This window comes from Artemia sp. Qi Xiang Cuo, chromosome 2, assembly GCF_049724085.1.
Source record: "Artemia sp. Qi Xiang Cuo chromosome 2, ASM4972408v1, whole genome shotgun sequence".
In the NCBI taxonomy this organism is placed as follows: domain Eukaryota; kingdom Metazoa; phylum Arthropoda; class Branchiopoda; order Anostraca; family Artemiidae; genus Artemia; species Artemia sp. Qi Xiang Cuo.
Genome location: NC_142795.1, coordinates 68,784,330 through 68,804,203, shown reverse-complemented (window position 1 = coordinate 68,804,203; position 19,874 = coordinate 68,784,330). Strand labels below are relative to the sequence as shown.

Genomic DNA, 19,874 nt, shown 5'->3' with positions numbered 1-19,874 from the left:
CCAAAAGCACATATATCAAGAAATAGAGAGTCGCCCTAAATTGCAAATTGCAACCTATGAGCAGAGCTAAGAGCAAACTTTTCCAAAATCTCATCCACTGATACAGAGATATCTCGATGGACATTCAAAAGTGCCAATCCATTTAGTCGGCCCTTCATCCATTCGGCTGCGGGGATAGGTTTTTTGCCTTTTCATTGAAGAAAATGACCTCTCAACACATGCTGTAGAAGTAGGAATAACGCAGAAAATGCGGAGTAACATATGGACGTTGGGAAATATGGCTCGCTCACACTCAGCCAGGCTCTGTACTGCCGTCTTTGGAAAAAGACAGGGAGCTACTTTCAGCCACTTAGCCCGCCATAGCTGAAGCTTAGCCTTCATAGCGGACTCCGAGCTTGTTAGATCTGAGGCATATAACTTGAGCAGTTCTTTAACATCGCCAATAGGCTCTTTTACGACAAATGATGGCAGGATTCCACTGTGGCCTTTGAGAATAACTTTGTGCTTTGTGAATCGAGATTCGAGTGATTGTATTAGTTGGTCAACGAATGGGATGAAAACGCAAACACGATAGTAAAATTCTATGTGCTTTTCTGCCGGGATATCATGTGGGATGTTGACGACATTTCTCTTTCGTGGCATGGCATTGGTGATTTCCAGTTATTGGCATATGCACGTGACTTCCGAAAATAGCTGACCGAACTTCTCCTCCGCCTTATTTCATGTATCTTGAAAAATTTCTGTCACACTTTCGACACACTGAATGCACATAGCCATATCGATGTTTCCTGAGTGCAGCAGCCTAGACAAATTCAGTGTGTACCCTAGACAAAAATCCATCACAATAATGGTCACAATATAGTCTAAGCTCAGGATGTTAATGAGCAGACTTCTGGCTTTTGATGACGCCATGGAGTCCCCATTTGTCTCTATGTCTTCTAGGGCCTGAAAGGTCGGAACAACTAACTGCTTTGATATCAGTATCGCATCGTGTCTTTTGACCCATCGAGTTTCGCACACTCCTTTCAGATTGACTTTAGTGTAGGTTTTTAAGACAGCGCTTCGCTTTGCACTGAAGTGAAAGAAATTAACTGCTTCACGAATAACCATCATACAGTATTTCATATCAGGAATCTTGCTCGAGTCGGTCAATACCTAGTTCAAGGAGTGGGCGACACAGTGAACATACTTGGCGAGTGGATATTTGTTTGAGATAAAAGCCTGGGCTCCTGACAAATGCCAACTCATGTTTGCAGCCCCATCATACCCTTTCCCCTTGCATAGTTTCATATCAAGACCAAGTTTTTCCATTCGACTTATGATAAATTTACCAAGGCTTTCACCTCGCAAGTCTTCAACAATAGCAAACTCGACAAACCCTTCCCTGATCTGAAAAGTTACAATGTCCAAAAATTGGAGCCCTAGAGTCATCTGTTCCTGCCTTGATATGTCGGTTGTCTCGTCCGCCAGAATGGTGAAAAAACGAGTCGATTTCACTTGATCAACAATCTTTACAGTAATGAGCTGTCCACAGAGATCAACTAGTTCGTCCTGAATTCTGGGGATGCAGTACTGGGCATTGCCCGCACTTTTCTCAAGCACCTCTTTCATTATTGGATCGTCTTTCATCTAATAGCGTAGTAGGGTCCTAAAATTTCCATCGTTTTTTACAGGCTCTACAAAGTTCAATTTTCCCGAATCCTCGTCCCCACGCATTGCAAGTCCTTGCCGTCCACACAACAGTATTGATTCTGTGATGAGACGAAACCAAGCCTTTTTCTGTTTATTTCCATTTCATCTCTTTTCTGAGTATTCAAGACTTCCACTATAGAGGACTTTTGCCTGCTCACTCTTGCCAGAAAACCCCCCCCCCCAAGCAACAGCGTCTTTATGGTAAGAGTTTGACAGATGTTTAGAAAAGTCTTCCAGGGCGTTTTTCCAATTCACGTGAGGCTCCATGACAAGCTTGATCACAAGCAAACAAAGCACAATATTTGCAGAAAAAATCTTTTTTCAGTGAAGAAAATACTAGCCAAGCGTACTTATCCATCCAGCTAACTTGAAACTTTCTTGTTTTTGAGCCTGTGACATGAACTGGAAAAGGATAGCCCTTGTTTGGCTTAAAATGCTTCATTCTTTGTTTCATTTGGAAACCGAACCTCTTCTTTCTAAAAAGGTTCCAATGTCAAGCTCTACGTCAATGTTTATTTCATCACGTTTCCCTGCTACTATCTCAGCATTTGATATTGATTCTTGAGCTGAAGTCGACGGCTTAGTCGCAACGGCAATGTTCAGCTGATCACCATTGCCCCTTTTTTACGAGTCTACCTCACAAATTCGTCGTTTTTTACCCTAAAGCTGGAAAACACTGTTGTTTTTTTAACATGTCACACTTGCCCTATATTTAGCAACACTTGGTTTTAGACTCAACTGGAAGAGCAAAGGCTTGGGTTTAATTGCGAGAATGCCTGCTTCATCCTCTAAGGAAGGACCACCCACAAACAGATGATCTTTAAAAACTAACAGTTAGCTCAAAAAAGTTGGACAGGAAATGGATTAATGCTATGCTGGTGACCCACTCGGCTATCTATAGGCCGAAAAATCATCGAAAACGGTTAACACATTATGTCTAGATCAGTAATTAGTCACTATCCCTTATTCGGTGATATGTATCAGAAAATTATGGGAAAATAAGAATAAAATCGTGAGATTTCGGGGGGCCCGGGCCCGGAGGCCCCTTCCTGGCGTACGTGCTTGATCAAGGGTATTAGTAACAGTATCGAAATGGTCCTAAAAATGTACAAAATCAGCTGTCGTTGACTAAAGGGGAGGGAGTTTTCTCTCTCGGAAACCATTGCGCTACTGCATTTCTAGATTGGACCAACCTTGTAGAATAAATAGCCCAAAATATTTTGAGTTCTGTTTATTTTTCACTTTTGGCCCTTGGAGGGCGAGGGGGTCTTTTCCGAGAAACTTGTTATTTTTTCGGAAAAGACCGAGAGGCTAACTTTTAAGATTCTGTTAGTTTCTTTTCCTGAGCTAGTATAAACTATTGGTTTATCCAGGGTCTCTAGAATAATTTATATATTTTGATGAATGGAGATTTTATGGTACTTAGAAGATGGAGTAGAGATCTTCCAAAATACCCCAAATTGGTTCTCGGGAAAGTCTCGTAAATTTTACAGTGCTAGGAGGGGGACTTCAGAGTCTTGGGTCCTGGGGCCTAAGTTTTGACGACTTTGTATTTTTGGCGTTGGAGGGAAGGGACTCTCCAAGAATATTTGTTTCTACTTCGTCCCAGGGATAAATGAACACTGAAGACTAGGTCGCTCGAAGAATGTTTGAATATCAATATTTTAATGTTTTGGTTATTGGAGGGAAGAAGGATAAGCTTCTCTGGAAGATCTATCAAACATTAGAATTGAAATTAAAAAAAAAGAGTCGAGACAGATCATTCACTAAGTGACGAGAAACATCCACTATGATTCAAACTTTCAAAACAAGTCAATTTTAATTATTATTTTTTGTTTTTCTCTCAAATAAACACATTTTTTGTTATGCAACTTGATACCCTAAAATCAACATTTTTGCCCATCAGACCTTTCACATAAAATAAATATTGGCGTATACCATAAAAGATTTAGTCCTGGGTCCACAAAAGTCGTAAAAATCAAGCAAATATAATTACTTAAGACGTAAAACGCAAAATTTGACGTTTAATTCATCGGTATTTTCACTGTTTTTTGGACGGATTTACCTTCCCCCTACCTTTACCAAAACAATTTTGTATAAAGGCAAAAAATTGTCACACCTGTTCTATGAATAGAAGCAAAATACTAGAAAAACTTACTGTCGGCAAGAGTCAAACATAAAAGCCTTCGGTAATCTATTAAAACTACTTCCCGCAGTCCTGGAAATTTTCTCATTTTGTTTTAGTTTCAGATTTGATGTATTTGTTGTACTTTCACTTGAATTTTTTAAGTGAGAGGCTCTCAAGGATTACCTCTGCTGGGAGGCTATTCCAGGTAGTGACGAATCATCGGATGGAGTCCATTTTTAGGTATTCCTGACGGCGTATTCTCTACTCAAGGTAATCCGGTCGGGCTTGTGTTTTGACAGGTTGCCCTTAAAGACTTTACTCTTTATGTAAAGATCTTCAGTAATTCCTCTGACGGAGGGGAATTTATGTATTTGGAATAGACTGACAAAGTTACCACGTCAAGAAGATGTTGAATCGATTGCAGGGGTTGGGCATCAAGGTTTCCAGGAGCTGTTGTACGAATTGCTCGATTTTGGACACGCCAGAGAGGAGTAATATGGCTTTTTGGAGCATTGGCAAAATGGGGACATGCATATATCATGAATGGCCTGATGCACGTCGTGAAAATTGGTAAGAGTAACTCATCAGAGAAGAGACTTTTGCATATAGGATAACACCTTGTCTAGGATAACTCCTAGCTTTCTGGAGCAAGAGTATCTCACTTTCATGATATGTTCAGCCTATGTGAGATCTGAAGAAAAGTGGACTCCAAGAAGGCCTAGAGTATCTGTCCTTTGTATAGTCTCTCCTTTGAAAATAAAATTAGGATGAATCGTCACATTTCACACCTACGACACGAGAAGCTTTTTAATTTTTGATGCGTCGAAGCTGACAAGCCACGCATTTGCATACATCTCAATTTTTCCCATGTCGGCCTGTAGTTTTTATGGGGTTGTCTGAGATCTTCGTCCTTTGCTATGGAGATCATTGTCGTCACGTCATCATCAAAGTGGTGTGGTTTTGTCGCAAAATTATCTCCTAGGTCGTTTATGAACACCAAGGAAAGAGTTGGGTTAAAAATATTTCCTTGAGGTACTCCTGATAGCACTAGATTTTATTTTGAAATTAATTAAAAAAAACTTTTTCCACAAAATAAGCTTTTCAAAGAAAAGTAAAAAATCCATTAAGCAAAAAATGAGCAAATATAAAATCAAATAAATCTACCAAGCGTGAAACTACCACAAATCAGCTTCGATAAATAAATGAAACCCACAACGAACAGAAATTACAATAAATAACCGAATCAAACTCAAAACGAGCAGAAAATAACATAAGTTGGGCTCAAAACCCCTATGCCTTCCCAAGGCCAGAACATAATTTACACTTTACAGAAAAAATATAAATGATTTTACTTTTATAACTTTAATAAATCAAATAATATTAACATTTTGATTACTAAATATCAGTATATGTATTTTTTTCAGTAAAGTGCAAATTATGGGGAAAGAATTTTCCCTTTTTGAAATTTCTACAACGGCTTTCTATATAAACCTTATATGCTTTGGGAAAAGGGTGGGCGTGAGAGGGGGGTCAGTTGCCCTCAAATCACTTTCGAGACTATCAAAAGGGTACTAGCCCCTTGACTTTCCAGTTAAGTCAGCCCTTCGCCGAGTTTTACGACAAAGCTTTCAATGAAAACCTTACATTCCCCCAGAACATAACTTTAAACCTTTGTTTTAAATATTGTGGAAGGAGTGTTCAAATAACAGGTATAATTTCCTGAACTTTGAAGTGCGTGGAACAAAATAGCTATCTCAAAATCATTATTAGATGTGTTTGGGGAAATGGTGGGCGTGCAAAGGGCGTTAGTTGCTTTCCAATCACTTTCGACTATTAAAAAGGGCACTAGCCATTTCAGTTTCCAATCGAATGATCCCTTTTTGAAGTTTCTACGACAACGCCTTATATAAAAACCTTATATGCCCCCAGGGCATACTTTACACCCCTTGCCCTGTGGGCGGGGGGGGGGGGTTGTCATCCTCAAAGACCTAATCTCCAGAACTTAAAACTACGTTGAATAAAATGGATATCTTTAAGTTTTGATTAGATGTGTTTGGGGGAAAGGTGGGCGTGAGAGGCGGGTTAGTTGCCCTCTCACTTTCGACTATTAAAAAGGGCACTAGCCACTCCAATTTCCAATCGAATGAGCCCTTTTCGAAGTTTATACGAAGTGCCCTGGTCTAAGATCAAGAAAAAAAAAATATATAATACATTGTGCCAACATCGTTCTTTACTTAGGCAGCCCTATTGCGCTGTCTATGATAAAACCGTGAAGAACAACTTAACCGTGAAGTGGCACAAGCCACTCCAATTTCCAATTGAATGAGCCCTTTTTGAAGTTTCTACGACAACTTCTTTGATACGAAGTGCCCTGCTCTAAAGCAAAAAAAAATTATAAATAACACATTGCTCCAACATAGTTCTTATATGCCCTCAAGGCATAACTTAAAACCCTTGCCCCGAGGGTTGTGGGGGAGTGTCCTCCTCAAAAACTTAATTTCTATCTGGAAATCAACAACGCTGAACAAAATGGCTATCTAAAATTTTGACTGGATGTGCTTGGGGGAAAGGTGGGCGAGAAAGGGGGGTTAGTTGCCCTCAAATCACTTTCGACTATTAAAAAGGGCACTAGACCTTTGAATTTCCAATCGAATGAACCCATTTTCAAGTTTCTACGACAAATATTTCAATAAAAACTTATACGCACCCAGGGAATAACTTATAACCCTTGCCATGAAGACTGTGGGGGGAGTGTTCAAATCAAAGGTATAATTTCCTGCACTTTAAACTGCGTGGCACAAAATGGCTATCTCTAAATTTTTATTGGATGTTTTTAGGGGAATGGTGGTGTGGAAGGGGTGTTTATAAGCAAGGCCACGGGAAAGACTAGTAATTAACATCTGAATGGGTAGTCAGCCAAAGTAGAAGCCAAGTGACTCCAAAGGCCAGTGCATTCCTTGAATTGGAAATGGAGGCCACGCATCTTATACCCATCCTCAGCATTGGAGGTGGTATCTTGGCAAAGGTTGTACTTATGCTGCATTTGGAGTGGAACACTTTCGTAACATCTCCCGCCATTTAATCCGTGGGCTAAGATTGGTAGAAGCAGGGGCACCGCCAACAGATTGTGTTCACAAGGTCAAAACAAGGAAGTTCTCCAAAATGAGGAACGCCAGCTCTCTCCTACCCCCAAATGGCAGGCATGGGTGTAATATCAAAACTGGAGATCGATTAACACACGACTTGATAGGGGAGGGGGGTTAACACTGCTTGCGAAGACTTACAAGAGAGTGTTTAACAGAGAAAAAACGGGTTTAATTTAAACAAAGCAGTGACAGGCGTATTAAAACGTACTAAAAACAAAAGCAACCACAAAACATTAATTAATAAAAAACTCAGAACATTTCGACTCCACATCCGGGAGCCTTTATCACCGAAAAAAAAGAAAAAAGGAAAAAAGCTTTGGTAATCATCTAAAGAAAAAGACAAAGAACAACACAAAAAAAAGAGAAAAAAAAGCAAAAGACAAAACAAATAAATAAAACTCATATCTTAATCAAACCTCCAAAGTACGGCACAACTGTAATCACAGACAAGATACCAAAATCTTTAGATCATTTATCAGGTGTGTGGAGTCAAAATATTTAGAAAAAAGTTTTATTAGTCAATGTTTTGTTCTTGCTTTTGTTTTTAGTACGTTTTAGTATGCCTGTCACTGCTTTATTTAAATTAAACCCGTTTTTTTTTCTCTCTTAAACTCACTCTTGTAAATAGAAAAGCAGTGTGGTCTAGGAAATTATTTATTTGCGAAGACTTTACTTTATTACCGGTTCAATGCCCCCATAATGTCCCAGTACCCTGCCACCGCTGGTTTTTCGTTACGTGTTTCATTATTCGCGAGCACTATGTTTTCGGGATTAACATTTATTGTTATTAATTTAAAAAGAACTTTTTCCGCTAAACAACTTTTCAAAGAAAAGTTGAGATTAACATTAAACTAAAAACGAGTAGAAAGAAAGTCAAATAATAATTTGAGCTTATATTTCAGTAATATTTCAAATGACTGTAAGTCACTAACAATAAATAAATGAAACTCAAAACGAGCAGAAACTAAAAAGAGTTTGACTGACACCCTCTAAAGACCAGAACACAATTTGTACTTTACTGATTACAAAATACGTTTTTAAATGTTTTCTTTCTTTCAACTTTAATAAATCTAATATTATCAACACTTTCAGGAATGAATGATAGTCTTAAACTGTCAATCCACATTCATTTGTTTTTATTTTTCAGTAATTATGACGGTGACTTTTTTCGATACTATGAAAAATACAAATACACAGCTCACAATAAGGGTTGTTTTCACAAAGTGACAAATTATGTTCCTGTTTTAAAAGGCATGGGGGGTGTCAGCACTACTCCTCTTAGGATCTGCTCGTTTTGAGTTTGACTCGGTTATTTATTGTAATTCTGTTGTTTTTTTTCGGGGGGGGGGGATCATTCATTTAGTGATGGTAATTTATGGTAATTTCCGCTTGAAAATTATTTGACTTTAATTCTGCTCATATTTGGTTTAGTTTAGCTTACTTTTCTTTGAAAACTTCTTTTGTTGAAAAGGTTTTAAAAATTAATTTTATGTAAAGAGGGCATACTTCCCTCAAAACAAATTTTTGTAAACGCTCCTAAATTATTTGAAGTTTTCACAAATATTTTATTTATTATAAAACGCTTATTTATAATAAATATTTATTCATTTTAGGTCCTCTTTTCTTTTGCTTGGATTTTTTTTCTTGTTCCATTTTAGAAAGCGTTTGTTATATCATATTTGCTGTTCAAAAGGATATGAGCTTGGTCACGATAATTACTTTTACTTATCGCTTTGCTTGTAAACGTAGAATTCATCGATCAAACATCTCGTGTCTTATGGAGCAAGATATTATGTTATTCATTTGGTTACGGTCGACATTTTCTTGATCGTTATTAGAGAAAAAATTAATTATAGGCTCAATACCCAAATGAGTTTGTATGCATTAGCGAACAAAGGACTTTTCAGGAATCATGGTTTGTGTTTGACAATGCATTGGAAAATCAACCCTCAAACAACAAAAGAGATGGTAAATTTATTAGAATTGGGTACTCAGTAATTTAACATGGAAAGATAGGGGTTACAAACTATCAGCGCTGCTTACAGTGTAGCAACAGGCGACTTCATCCAAAAAGGAAAAAAAATTGAAGAAAATTGCGTATTTGATGCGATTCATCTACAATGCAATGGGATTTAAGCTAAAATTTCTTTGAAAGTGATAACTAATAAGCATCTTTTCTTTTCAGGAATTATTTTAATTCGAAATCTAGTTTGCACAAGGTAGTTGAGAGTAGGTCTTATTAGGCCTAGTAAACCGAGGTCTACTATGGACAGAATCCTACCTAGTTTACCCTCTCCTAGAAGTATCTGAAAAGACAATTGTGGGACAGTTTTGAGTAAGAAAAGCAACCAATCGCTAGATAGTACTGGTGCTGCTAGATGGTAATGGTGTTAGATGGTGCTGGTGTTTCTACTTTTATAGGCTTCCGATACTCTTTGATTGAACCCATGGATAATAACATTATCTTCTGCCGCAAAAAAAAGAAAATTTCATTTGTAGTAACTTAAACAATTGTTTTCAATCATAGTTAGAAAACTATTTTAAATCATAGTTAAGCTAGGTGTTTTCAAAATAGTATGTTGACTTACGAATTTCACCTTTTAACCTTTGTATAGGGACAAGTGGCTCAATACTGTCTTCATCTGTTGAGTCCAGTTTAGTTTTGCGTAACTAGAAAAAAAAACAGAAACAATAAAATAAAAGTTCAAAATAGAAATAAAATTCTTTTTAATAGACAGTGTATAGAAATTTACAAAAATACCAGATATTTCGGTCACATATACAGTGACCGTCATCAGTAGTAAAACTTTAATAGATAGTATATAAAAAATCACAAAAATACCAGATATTTCGGTCACTGTATATGTGACCGAAATATCTGGTATTTTTGTGAGTTTCTATACATTGTCTATTAAAAAGAATTTTATCCCTATTTTGAACTTTTATTTTATCGTCATGGAAAGGCAGTGTGGTCTCCGAAATTATGTAAGATAGAAACCACATGTTGTCTCAATGTTTAAAAACATCTAACTTTTATATTGTTGAATGTGTCCGATCGGCTTATCCTCTTACCATAAATTTACCCGGATGTAATCCGTAAAAGATAACAACAAATACTTATCTAGCAATTTGTCAACTGAAAAGCTATAGACAACTGGGCGAATAAAAACATTAATTACGTCTACTCCACTATAAACATAGCTTATTTAGAAAACCTTGAAGGTGTGCTATATTTCGCAATTACTTTCCCTTTTTGCAGTAACGTCGTTTGGAGGGTAAGAGAGGGAAGGGGGGGGGGGGGTGCCGGATAAATAATCTTAAAATTATCAAGCACAATGGCTGTAAAAGTTTTTAAATCAATATAGAAATTTCAATAAACAAAAAAGGTTTATTATTGCAGGGAATCTTGCGAAATATTAAACTTACTATACTCTATTAAGTTCGTGTGTATGGCTAGATGGGGTCGATAAATCCCGATAATGTTACGCCTACGAGCAAAGTTGCTTTGTTTTCGACATTTTTGCGCTTTGGTAAGTTAGTCATACTATACCATCTATTTCAATCTTTGCATTGACATTATTATGGACAACTGTTCTAATCTTTACCGAATGTGTAATAAATTTCAGTAAATTCACGCAATATTTGTTGCCAAAATTGCTGCTCGCATATTGTCTACGATAATTTACTAAATTTCCCATTGATTCGTTTTCACAACAGATTTTTACCAATAAGGTTAATCAGAATCATAGACACCATTTCTAAACCTTCAGGTGGCGATTCCTCTTCATTTGACAGTTTTTTTTCCCCAAAACATGGTCTTAAATTATCGCTTGTTAAGGCTGGAGCTCTTTCTTTACTAGATTGTAGCGGATTTTGCAACCATAATTAGTTGTTTTGGCCTATGCGAAATGCAAGAATTGAATCATAAGCTGTCTTTTGTAGTCTGTCTGAAGGCCTGTTTCTTACCTATAGATCAATGAAAAATAAAATGCGGCAGTCTTTCTCTTCAAGGCGCATGTTTCGCACAACGATTAACTGAAAATAGGGCCGTTCTTTTACTCGTCTATCTGCTAAGATCTTACATCTTTTGACAAAGAACGCTTATAAGTGAAATCTTAGCCCTAAGATCTTACATCTTATGGCATTCTTTTGCAAACGTCTTTTATCATTCTGCTCTGATCAGCGGTCTTAGAACAATGATGATTATATCATCAAAGTTCTCTCATCATTGTTCTATATGGCAGAAAGATGGCGTCTTTCACACTTTTTTCTAACATCATTGAGCTGTAAGATCTATGAACAAAGATGAGTTAAAATAACGGAAATCTTTGCAAAAAGATATGAGATCTTAGATCTTAGTGCAAAAGAACGGGCCTAATAATACGCCGTGGTTTAATGGGCTTGAAAATCCTTACCCGCTGTATTCATTCAACAACTCTTAAAACGGCGTTCACGTGCGTGTCTAGTTAGAAGCCCATGTCTAGATACATGTCTGGCCGGAAACCAATGTCTATGCAACTACCGTTCACAACTAAAATTCAGTGCTTAGATAAAACTACAAATTTAGTTTCAAATGGATTACAGTAATCATTTCTAATTATTCAAGAGAGCTTATGCTGGTAAAACTTAGAAAATTGTAATTCCTGTTTTTACTGTCATTAAGATAATGAAGGAGATCAGCCAAACAATTGCCTTGGCGTGCTTCACGATTTTGCCTGGTGCTGCGTATTTACTTAAAAGAAAAAAAGAAGATTAATGAAAAAAACAAAAAATTAATTTCAATTTTAAAATATAAACATATATGATGAAAATAGTGGAACTTGACACATTCTGATTGGCTGTAGTCGAAAATCTTAGACTTTGAGTTCTAGAGTCCAGAACTGGATGCTTGGCTGTAACTTGTTAAGCTAAGCACCTAATTTTACTTGTGAACGGTAGTTGCCTAGACATTGATTTTTGGCCAGACATGTGTCTAGACATGGGAACCTAGCTAGACGCGCATGTGAACGCCGCTCAAGACCATCTGTACGTTGCATACTCAAGTAAACTTCCATTTGTAAATGTGGCAGTAAAATAATTAAAAAAAAAAAAAAAATTGTCACAGAACTATAGGGAGCCGTATATATTTTACAAAGGAGAGTACACAAGTCTACAAAGGAATAGTGGGAGGAGGCAAAATTAGGTTGTTGTTTTTAGAGTATTTTTAAGCTGCTGGCTAAAATTTGATGACCATTTGTTTTCGCTGAACAGATGTTTCGACAAGAATTCTAATGATTTACTTTTGATCAACAGGTTCTTAGACTTGATTTTGAAAAAAAATAAGTTTTTTTTCAACTGAAAGTAAGGAGCGACAATAAAACATAAAACGAAAATAAATTATTCCGTATATGAAAAGGGATGTCCCCTCTTCGACGCCTCGCTCTTTACGCTAAAGTTTTTTATTGTTTTAAAAAATAAAGTTGTGATATAGAGTCAAACTTTAGCGTAAAGAGCGAGGCATTGAGGAGGGTACAGCCCTGTTCTTATACGGAATAATTTCTCGTCGTTTTAAGTTTTAATGTCGCTCCTTACTGTCAGTTGAAAAAACCTGTTTTTTTATTAAACGTTTATTTCTGAACGTTTTTGAATTAATGCATCTTTGATTTTGGCTCACCGTACATGAATAATTAAAACGAAATTTGCATATTAATTTTACTTTTTTTAGCCTAATTGGCTTTCTCAAAATTTTCATCTTTTTTCAATTTTGATCAGAATTGGAAATTTGTTCCAATTCTGTAGAATGACCCCTTAATCACAAAGTCCGTTATTTAGAATAAATGGTAAAAAAAAATGGAGAGTACAAAAAAAAAATAGCGTAAAGAGCAAGGTAATGACTAGGGGGTGAACCCATTCATATACGTAATAAAGTATTTAAGTACTTATTGTACTTATTCTATTGTTACAGAATGTAATTATACTTAATGATATTAATGCTACGTGTAATAATAGTTTAATTAAGTGACCCTTGTGTTTTAGGATTCGTTATTCGTAAATTTGGACAAAATAAAAAACATTATCGTAAAGAGCGTGTTTATGAAGAGGGGATATTATTCCGTATATGAAGGGTTGTCCTCTCCTCAATACCTTGTTCTTTAAACTATAGCTGTTTGTGAGTTTTAATAAGGCTTCCTATTCTAATTATACGGTCCTTGCGTTTCAGTAGCCGTTCTTTAAAAATGGGACAAACAGTCAAAATATAGCGTAAACAGCAAGGTATTGAAGAGGAGGTAACCCTTCATATACGGAATAATTTCTGTTCGGTTTGTGTAACAGAAATTATTACGTATATGAGGCGGTTCGCCCCCTCGTCTCTTTACGCTAAAATCACAAAGGCCGTTTAATTAGAATAAATAGCTCTTTTGAAAGTACCAAAAAAAAACTTCAGCTTAAAGAGCGAGGTATTGACGACTGGGCGAAGCCCCTTATATACATAATAATTTCTGTTCGTCTTATGTTTTGATATTGCTCCTTACTTTCAGTTGAACAAACTTGTTTTTTTTATATTTAATTTCTGATCATTTTTTAAATAATGCTGGGAAATCCGGCACCCCCTTCATAGAAAATTATCTTCCCTATGAAAAATGTCTCCATGGAATTATCATCCCATGTAAACCCATTCCTTAGCCCGTCCCCCCCCACCAGAAAAAAATCCCCCGAAAATGTCTGTATATTTTGCAATTACCTATACTATACGTAAACATTATGGGCAAAGTTCTAAACTTGCAGCCATTCCCCTGGGGACTGTGGGGGATTAAGTTATCCTTAAAGACATAGTTTTTAGATTTTTTTATTATGTTGAACAAAATGGCTATCTCAAAATTTCGATCGGGTGACTTCGGGAAAAAAATTTCGTGGGAGGAGGCCTAGCTGCCCTCCAATTTTTTGGTCACTTAAAAAGGGCACAAGAATTTACAATTTCGTTTGAAAGAGCCCTCTCACGATATTCTATGACCACTGGGTCGATACGATCAACCCTGGGGAAAAGAAAGAGAAAAAAACAACAAATTAACACGCATCCGTGATCTTTCTTCTCACAAAAAACACAAAAATCCACATTTTTATAGATAGGAGCTTGAAACTTCTACATTAGGGTTTTCTAATACGCTGAGTCTGATGGTGTGATTCTCATTAAGATTCTATGACTTTTAAGGGTTGTTTTCCCCTTAGTTTGGAAAATAGGAAATTGTCTCATGATCATAACTTTTGATGGATAAAATTAAACTTGATAAACCTTATATATTTGGAATCAAAATGAAAGTCCGATTCGGTTGATGTGTTTATTGGTGCCAAAATTCCATTTTTTAGAGTTTCGGTTACTATTGAGCCGGGTCACTCCTTACTTGCAGTTCGTTACCACGAACTGTTTGACTAGATTGATAAACCTCAACTACTACAACTACTATTTTTAAGGAGGCCTCTCACCACAACCCTCAGCGCAAGTGTTGTAAGTTATGCTCTGGGTGTATATAAGGTTTTTATAAAAAGTGTTGTCGTAGGAACTTCAAAAAGGGCTCATTCCATTGGAAATTTAAACGGCTATTGCCCTTTTTAATAGTCAAAATGATTGCAGGGCAAAATTCCCCTCTCATGCCCACTATTTCCCCAAACACGTCCAATAAAAATTTTGAGATAGGCATTTGGTTCAAAGTAGTTGAAAGGTCTGGAAATTACATCGTTTTTTTAAATAATGCTGGGAAATCCGGCACCCCCTTCATAGAAAATTATCTTCCCCACGAAAAATTCCTCCATGGAAATATCATCCTATGTAAACCCCTCCCCTAGGCCCCCCCCACGAGAAAAAATCGCCTGAAAATTTCTGTATATTTCGCAATTACCTATACTATATGTAAACAATATGGGCAAAGTTCAAAACTTGCAGCCCTTTTCCTGGGGACTGTGGGGGATTAAGTCAGCTTTAAAGACATAGCATTTAGATTTTTCGATTATGCTGAACAAAATGGCTATCTCAAAATTTCGATCGGGCGACTTCGGGAAAAAAATGAGCGTGGGAGGGGACCTAGCTGCCCTCCAATTTTTTGGTCACTTAAAAAGGGCACTAGAAATTTTAATTTCCGTTTGAATGAGCCCTTTCACGATATTCCATGACCAATGGGTCAATACGATCAACCCTGGAGAAAAGAAGAAAAAAACACACATCCGTGATCTTTCTTCTAGCAAAAAACAAAAAATTCCACATTTTTGCAGATAGGAGCTTGAAACTTCTACATTAGGGTTCTCTAATACACTGAATCTGATGGTGTGATTTTCATTAAATTATTTCTTTGAGGATGACACTCTCCCCACAGCCCTCAGGACAAGGGTTGTAAGTTATGCCTTGGGAGCATATAGGGTATTTATAGAAAGTATTGTCGTAGAAACTTTAAAAGGGGCTAGTGTCCTTTTTAATAGTGGAAAGTGATCGAAGGGTAACTAACCCCCCTCTCCCACCCACCATTTCCCCAAAAACGTCCAATCAATATTTTGGGATAGCCATTTTGTTTAACGTAGTTAAAAGTTCTGGAAATTAAGTCTTTGAGGGTGACAACCCCCCACACACACACACCCCTCATGGCGAGAGGTGTAGTTATGCCCTTGGGGCATATAAAGTTTTTTTTTAGAATGCGTGGTCGTGGGAACTTAAAAAAGGGCTCATATAATTAGAAAATTTAAGGGCTAGTGCCCTTTTTAAGAGTCAAAAGTGATAGAGGGCATCTAGCCCCCTTCTCACGCCCATCATTTCCCCAAACACATCCAATAAAAATTTTTGAGATAGCCATTTTGTTCAACGTAGTTGAAAGTTCTAGAAACTAGGTCTTTGAAGATGACAACCCCCTCCACAGCCCTCAGGGCAAGGGTTTTAAGTTATACCCTGGGGGAAGATAAGGTTTTTATAGAAAATCATAGTCGTTCAAACTTCAAAAAGTGCTCATTCGATTGGAAATTGAAAGGGCTAGTGCCCATTTTATCAGTCGAAAGCAATTGGAAGGCTCAACTCTCACGCCCACCATTTCCTGAAACACATCAAATGAAAATTTTTTGATAGTCATTTTGTTCAACGTAGTTGAAAGGTTTGGAAATTGTGTCTAAGAGGATGACACTCCCCCCATAGCCCTCAGAGCAAGGGTTGTAAGTTGTACCCTGGAAAACTTCAAAAAGGGCTAGTTCAATTGGAAATTGAAGGGATAGTGCCCTTTTTAATAGTTGAAAGTGTTTTGAGGGCAACTAACTCCCCTCTCACTCCCACCATTTCCCCAAACACATCCAATCAAAATTTTGGGATAGCCATTTTGGACAATGTAGTTGAAAGTTCTGAAAATTAACTCTTTGAGGATGAACCCCCCCCCCGCATCCCTAAGGGTAAGGGTTTGAAGTTATGCTCTGGGGGCATACAAGGTTTTTATAGAAAGTGTTGTCGTAGAAAGTTCAAAAGGGCTCATTCGATTGAAAACTGAAAGGGCTAGTGCCCTTTTTATTGTCGCAAGTGATAGGAGGGTAACTAACCCCACTCTCACGCCCAACATTTCCCGAACACATCCAATCAAAATTTTGAGATACCCATTCTGTTCAAAGTAGCTGAAAGGTCCGGAAATTATTTTTTTGAGGATGACAAACCCCACCACCTCCAGAGCAAAGGTTGTAAGTTTTGTCCTGGGCGCATATAAGGTTTTTATAGAAATCTTTGTCATATAAACTTCAAAAATGGCTCATTCGAGCGGAAATTGAGAGGGTTATTGCCTTTTTTAATATTAGAAAGTAATCGGTGGGAGAATCACCCTCCCCCCACGGCCATCATTTCTCCAAACGTTTTCGGTCATCATTTTGATATGACATTTTTGTTCAACTTAATTGAAAGGCCTGAGAATTATGCCTTTGCTGAGGACAACCCCCCCCCCCCTATAGCCCTCAGGACAAGGGTCATAAGTTTTACCTTGGGGGCATGTAAAATTTTTATAGAAAGTTTTGTCGTAGAAGCTTCAAAAAGGGCTCATTCGATTATAAATTTAGAGGACTAGTTACCCAGAAGTCAAATGACCGCCCCCCCTCACGCCCATCATTTCCCAAAACACCTCCAATCAAAATTTTGTGATAGCCATTTGGTCCAGTGTATTTGAAAAAGCCTGGTAATTATCTCTTTGAGGAAAAAAAAACTCCAGCCCTGAGGGCAAGGGTTGTAAGTTATTCCCTGGGGGTACATAAGGTTTTTATTAAAAGCATATAAATATCGTCATATAAACTTTGGAGGGGGCTCGTTGGATTGGTAATCATATGCTATAGTGCTCCCTCCTTTTAAGAGTCAAAGTGATCGGACCGCAGCTACCCCTCTCCACAGTCACACAAACGTCGTATTGTCCCGAAATGCATCTAAGAGAAATTTTGAGATAGTCATTCTATTCAAAATGGTCTAAATATCATATAACAAGGATTTTGGGGTTGGAACAAACCCCAGAGATTAAGTTCAAGGGTTGTAAGTTATGCCCAGGGGGTATCCCTTCTTCCTTCTTGGAAGGAAGAAGGGATCTTCCTTCTTCTTTCTTCCTTCTAACCATCCCTTTTTCTTGTAGAAGGGATGGTTGTTTAGCTTTAGAAGAGGCTCATTGGTTGAAAATTGGAAGTTCTAGTTCCTTTTTAAGCGTCAAAAGTGATAGACTGCATTTAGCCCCCCCTCTTCTATAACCCCTCCTTTCACCAAACAAATCTGATAAAAATTATGAGATAGCGATTTTTTTTAAATTGTCGAAAGAACATACAATAATGTCTCTAAGGTTGAAACAACCCCCAGCACCCTGGGGATAGGGTTGTAAGTTATTTTATGAGGGCATATAAGGTTTTTATTGAACGGGCGGGAGTATGAACATCAGATGGAGCTTACTCGATTTAAAATTGGAAGTTATATTGCCCTCTTTAAGAGTCAAAGTGATTTGAGAGCAAACAGCCCCCCCCCCCCTTTACGCTAAGCATTTGCCTTGACACCTCCAATCGAAATTTGGGGATAACAATTTTATTCATCGTAGTTTAAGGTTTCAGAAATTATGTGTGTGAGGAAGACACCCCCTCCCTACAGCTTTCAGGGAAAGGGTTGTAAGTTATGCCCTTAGGGCATATAAGGCTCTTAAAAAAAGGGTGGTCGTATAAGCTTTAGAGGGGACTAATTAGATTGGTAGTCACAAGTTCTAGTGATCTTTTTAAGAGTCACAGTAATCGGAGCGCAGCTATAACCCCGCCCCCCCACACACACAAACACGTCGTGTTTTCCTGAGATGTGTCCAATGGCTATTTTGAGACAGTCCTTTTATTCAAAATAGTCCAACTATCATATAACAAGGCTTTTGAGGTTGATATAAACCACCAGAACCTGAGGGAGAGGGTTGTAAGTTATGCCCCTGCGGTATTTAAGGTTCTTATGGAAGGAATGGTTTTATAAGCCTTAGAGGTGGCTCATTCGGTTGAAATTGGAAGTTCTAGTTGCCTTTTAAGAGTCAATAGTGATGGAGGTCAAGTTGTACCCCACCCAACTACCCTTCTTTTCATCAAATGCATCTTATTAAATTTTTGTGATGGCAATTTTTTTTAAATAGTCCAAAGAATATATAACAATGCTTCCAGGGTTGGTACAACCCCCCAGAGCCCTGGGGCAAGGGATTTAAGCTATGCCCTGGGGGCATATAAGGTTTTTATAGAATGGGTGGTTGTATTAATTCAGATGAATCTCATTTGCTTTGAAGTTGGAAGCTATAGTGCCCTTTGTAAGAGTCAGAGTGATTTTAGAGAACCCCCCCCCCCTCCACGCCCATCCCATAACAAATGTCCAGAAAAATTTTTGAGGCGTTAATTTTTTCAGCATTGTTGAAAGGTTCAGTAATCGTACGTAGCAATGGTTGTAGTAGCAGTAGTTGCATTTTGTTTTAGTAGTAATAGCAACTGATTATAAAAAAAAAAACAGAGACAAAATTAATCTGTAGCACACCAAAAGTGTCGCTTGCGAGGGTGTACTACTAACAAAACATAAAAAATAGAAGAAAAAGTAAAAAAAAATAGAAGAAAAAAAAAGAAAAAAAGTATAATTTATAATAAGCAGGAGGGTGAAACCGTGTAACGAAAAATAAATTTACATAAATAATTCATACACAATAAAACAACATAATATCATGATCGCGAAGCAAAAAAAAAAAAACAATTACTGTCAAATTTAATTCCATCAATCTCAATCTGTTTTGAAGGTGTACTTACCAAGCAACCCCACATGTAGCTCAGATTTATATTGACTAGTGGGTAATTCCTTGGTACTTGGGATAAGCTTATTCCACAGCTTAGCCCCTCTATAAATAACTGAAAAAGTAGTCCTAGTAGAAACTAAGTGACGAACCTCAATATCTCCATATGTCCGAGTTTCGTGACAATGAGCATTGGACCTTTCCCGAAATATTCCTGTAAAATAGTCTGGAAAGTACCCCAAACAATACTTATACATTAAAATCAGGATAAAAATCAACATTAAAATCAGGATCTACCCTTCTTAAAACCAAATTGAATTGGATTTAACAGTTTATGCAGTTCCAAATGGTTAGATATTCTAGTGTTAATACACTTTTCTAGTACACGGGAAATAAAAGGTAAGACCGAAGTAGACCGATAATATCCAAGATCATTATTATTACCGCCTTTAAAAATAGGAGTTATCCTAGCAACTTTCAAGCAATCAGAAAACCTTCCCTATTTCAAACACACATTAATAAGGGAAGTAAAAACATCAGCAATATAAGGAAATGCTGTTTTTGACACCAGAAGATTAAGTGAATTACTAAGGGCCGAAGTACTTTTCATCCCAAAAATATTTTCTCTACTTCATCACGACAGAAGGGTTTCATGTC

At 37.3% G+C, this 19,874-nt stretch overlaps 1 protein-coding gene and 1 pseudogene across 2 annotated transcripts in view; one reads left to right on the top strand and one right to left on the bottom strand.

Moving 5' to 3' along the window:
* nompC (no mechanoreceptor potential C) overlaps positions 1–19,874 on the top strand; it is a 502,015-nt gene that overhangs the window by 30,731 nt on the left and 451,410 nt on the right. The gene's annotated exons all lie outside the window — the stretch shown is intronic.
* Positions 744–12,020, bottom strand: LOC148955542 (52 kDa repressor of the inhibitor of the protein kinase-like; annotated as a pseudogene).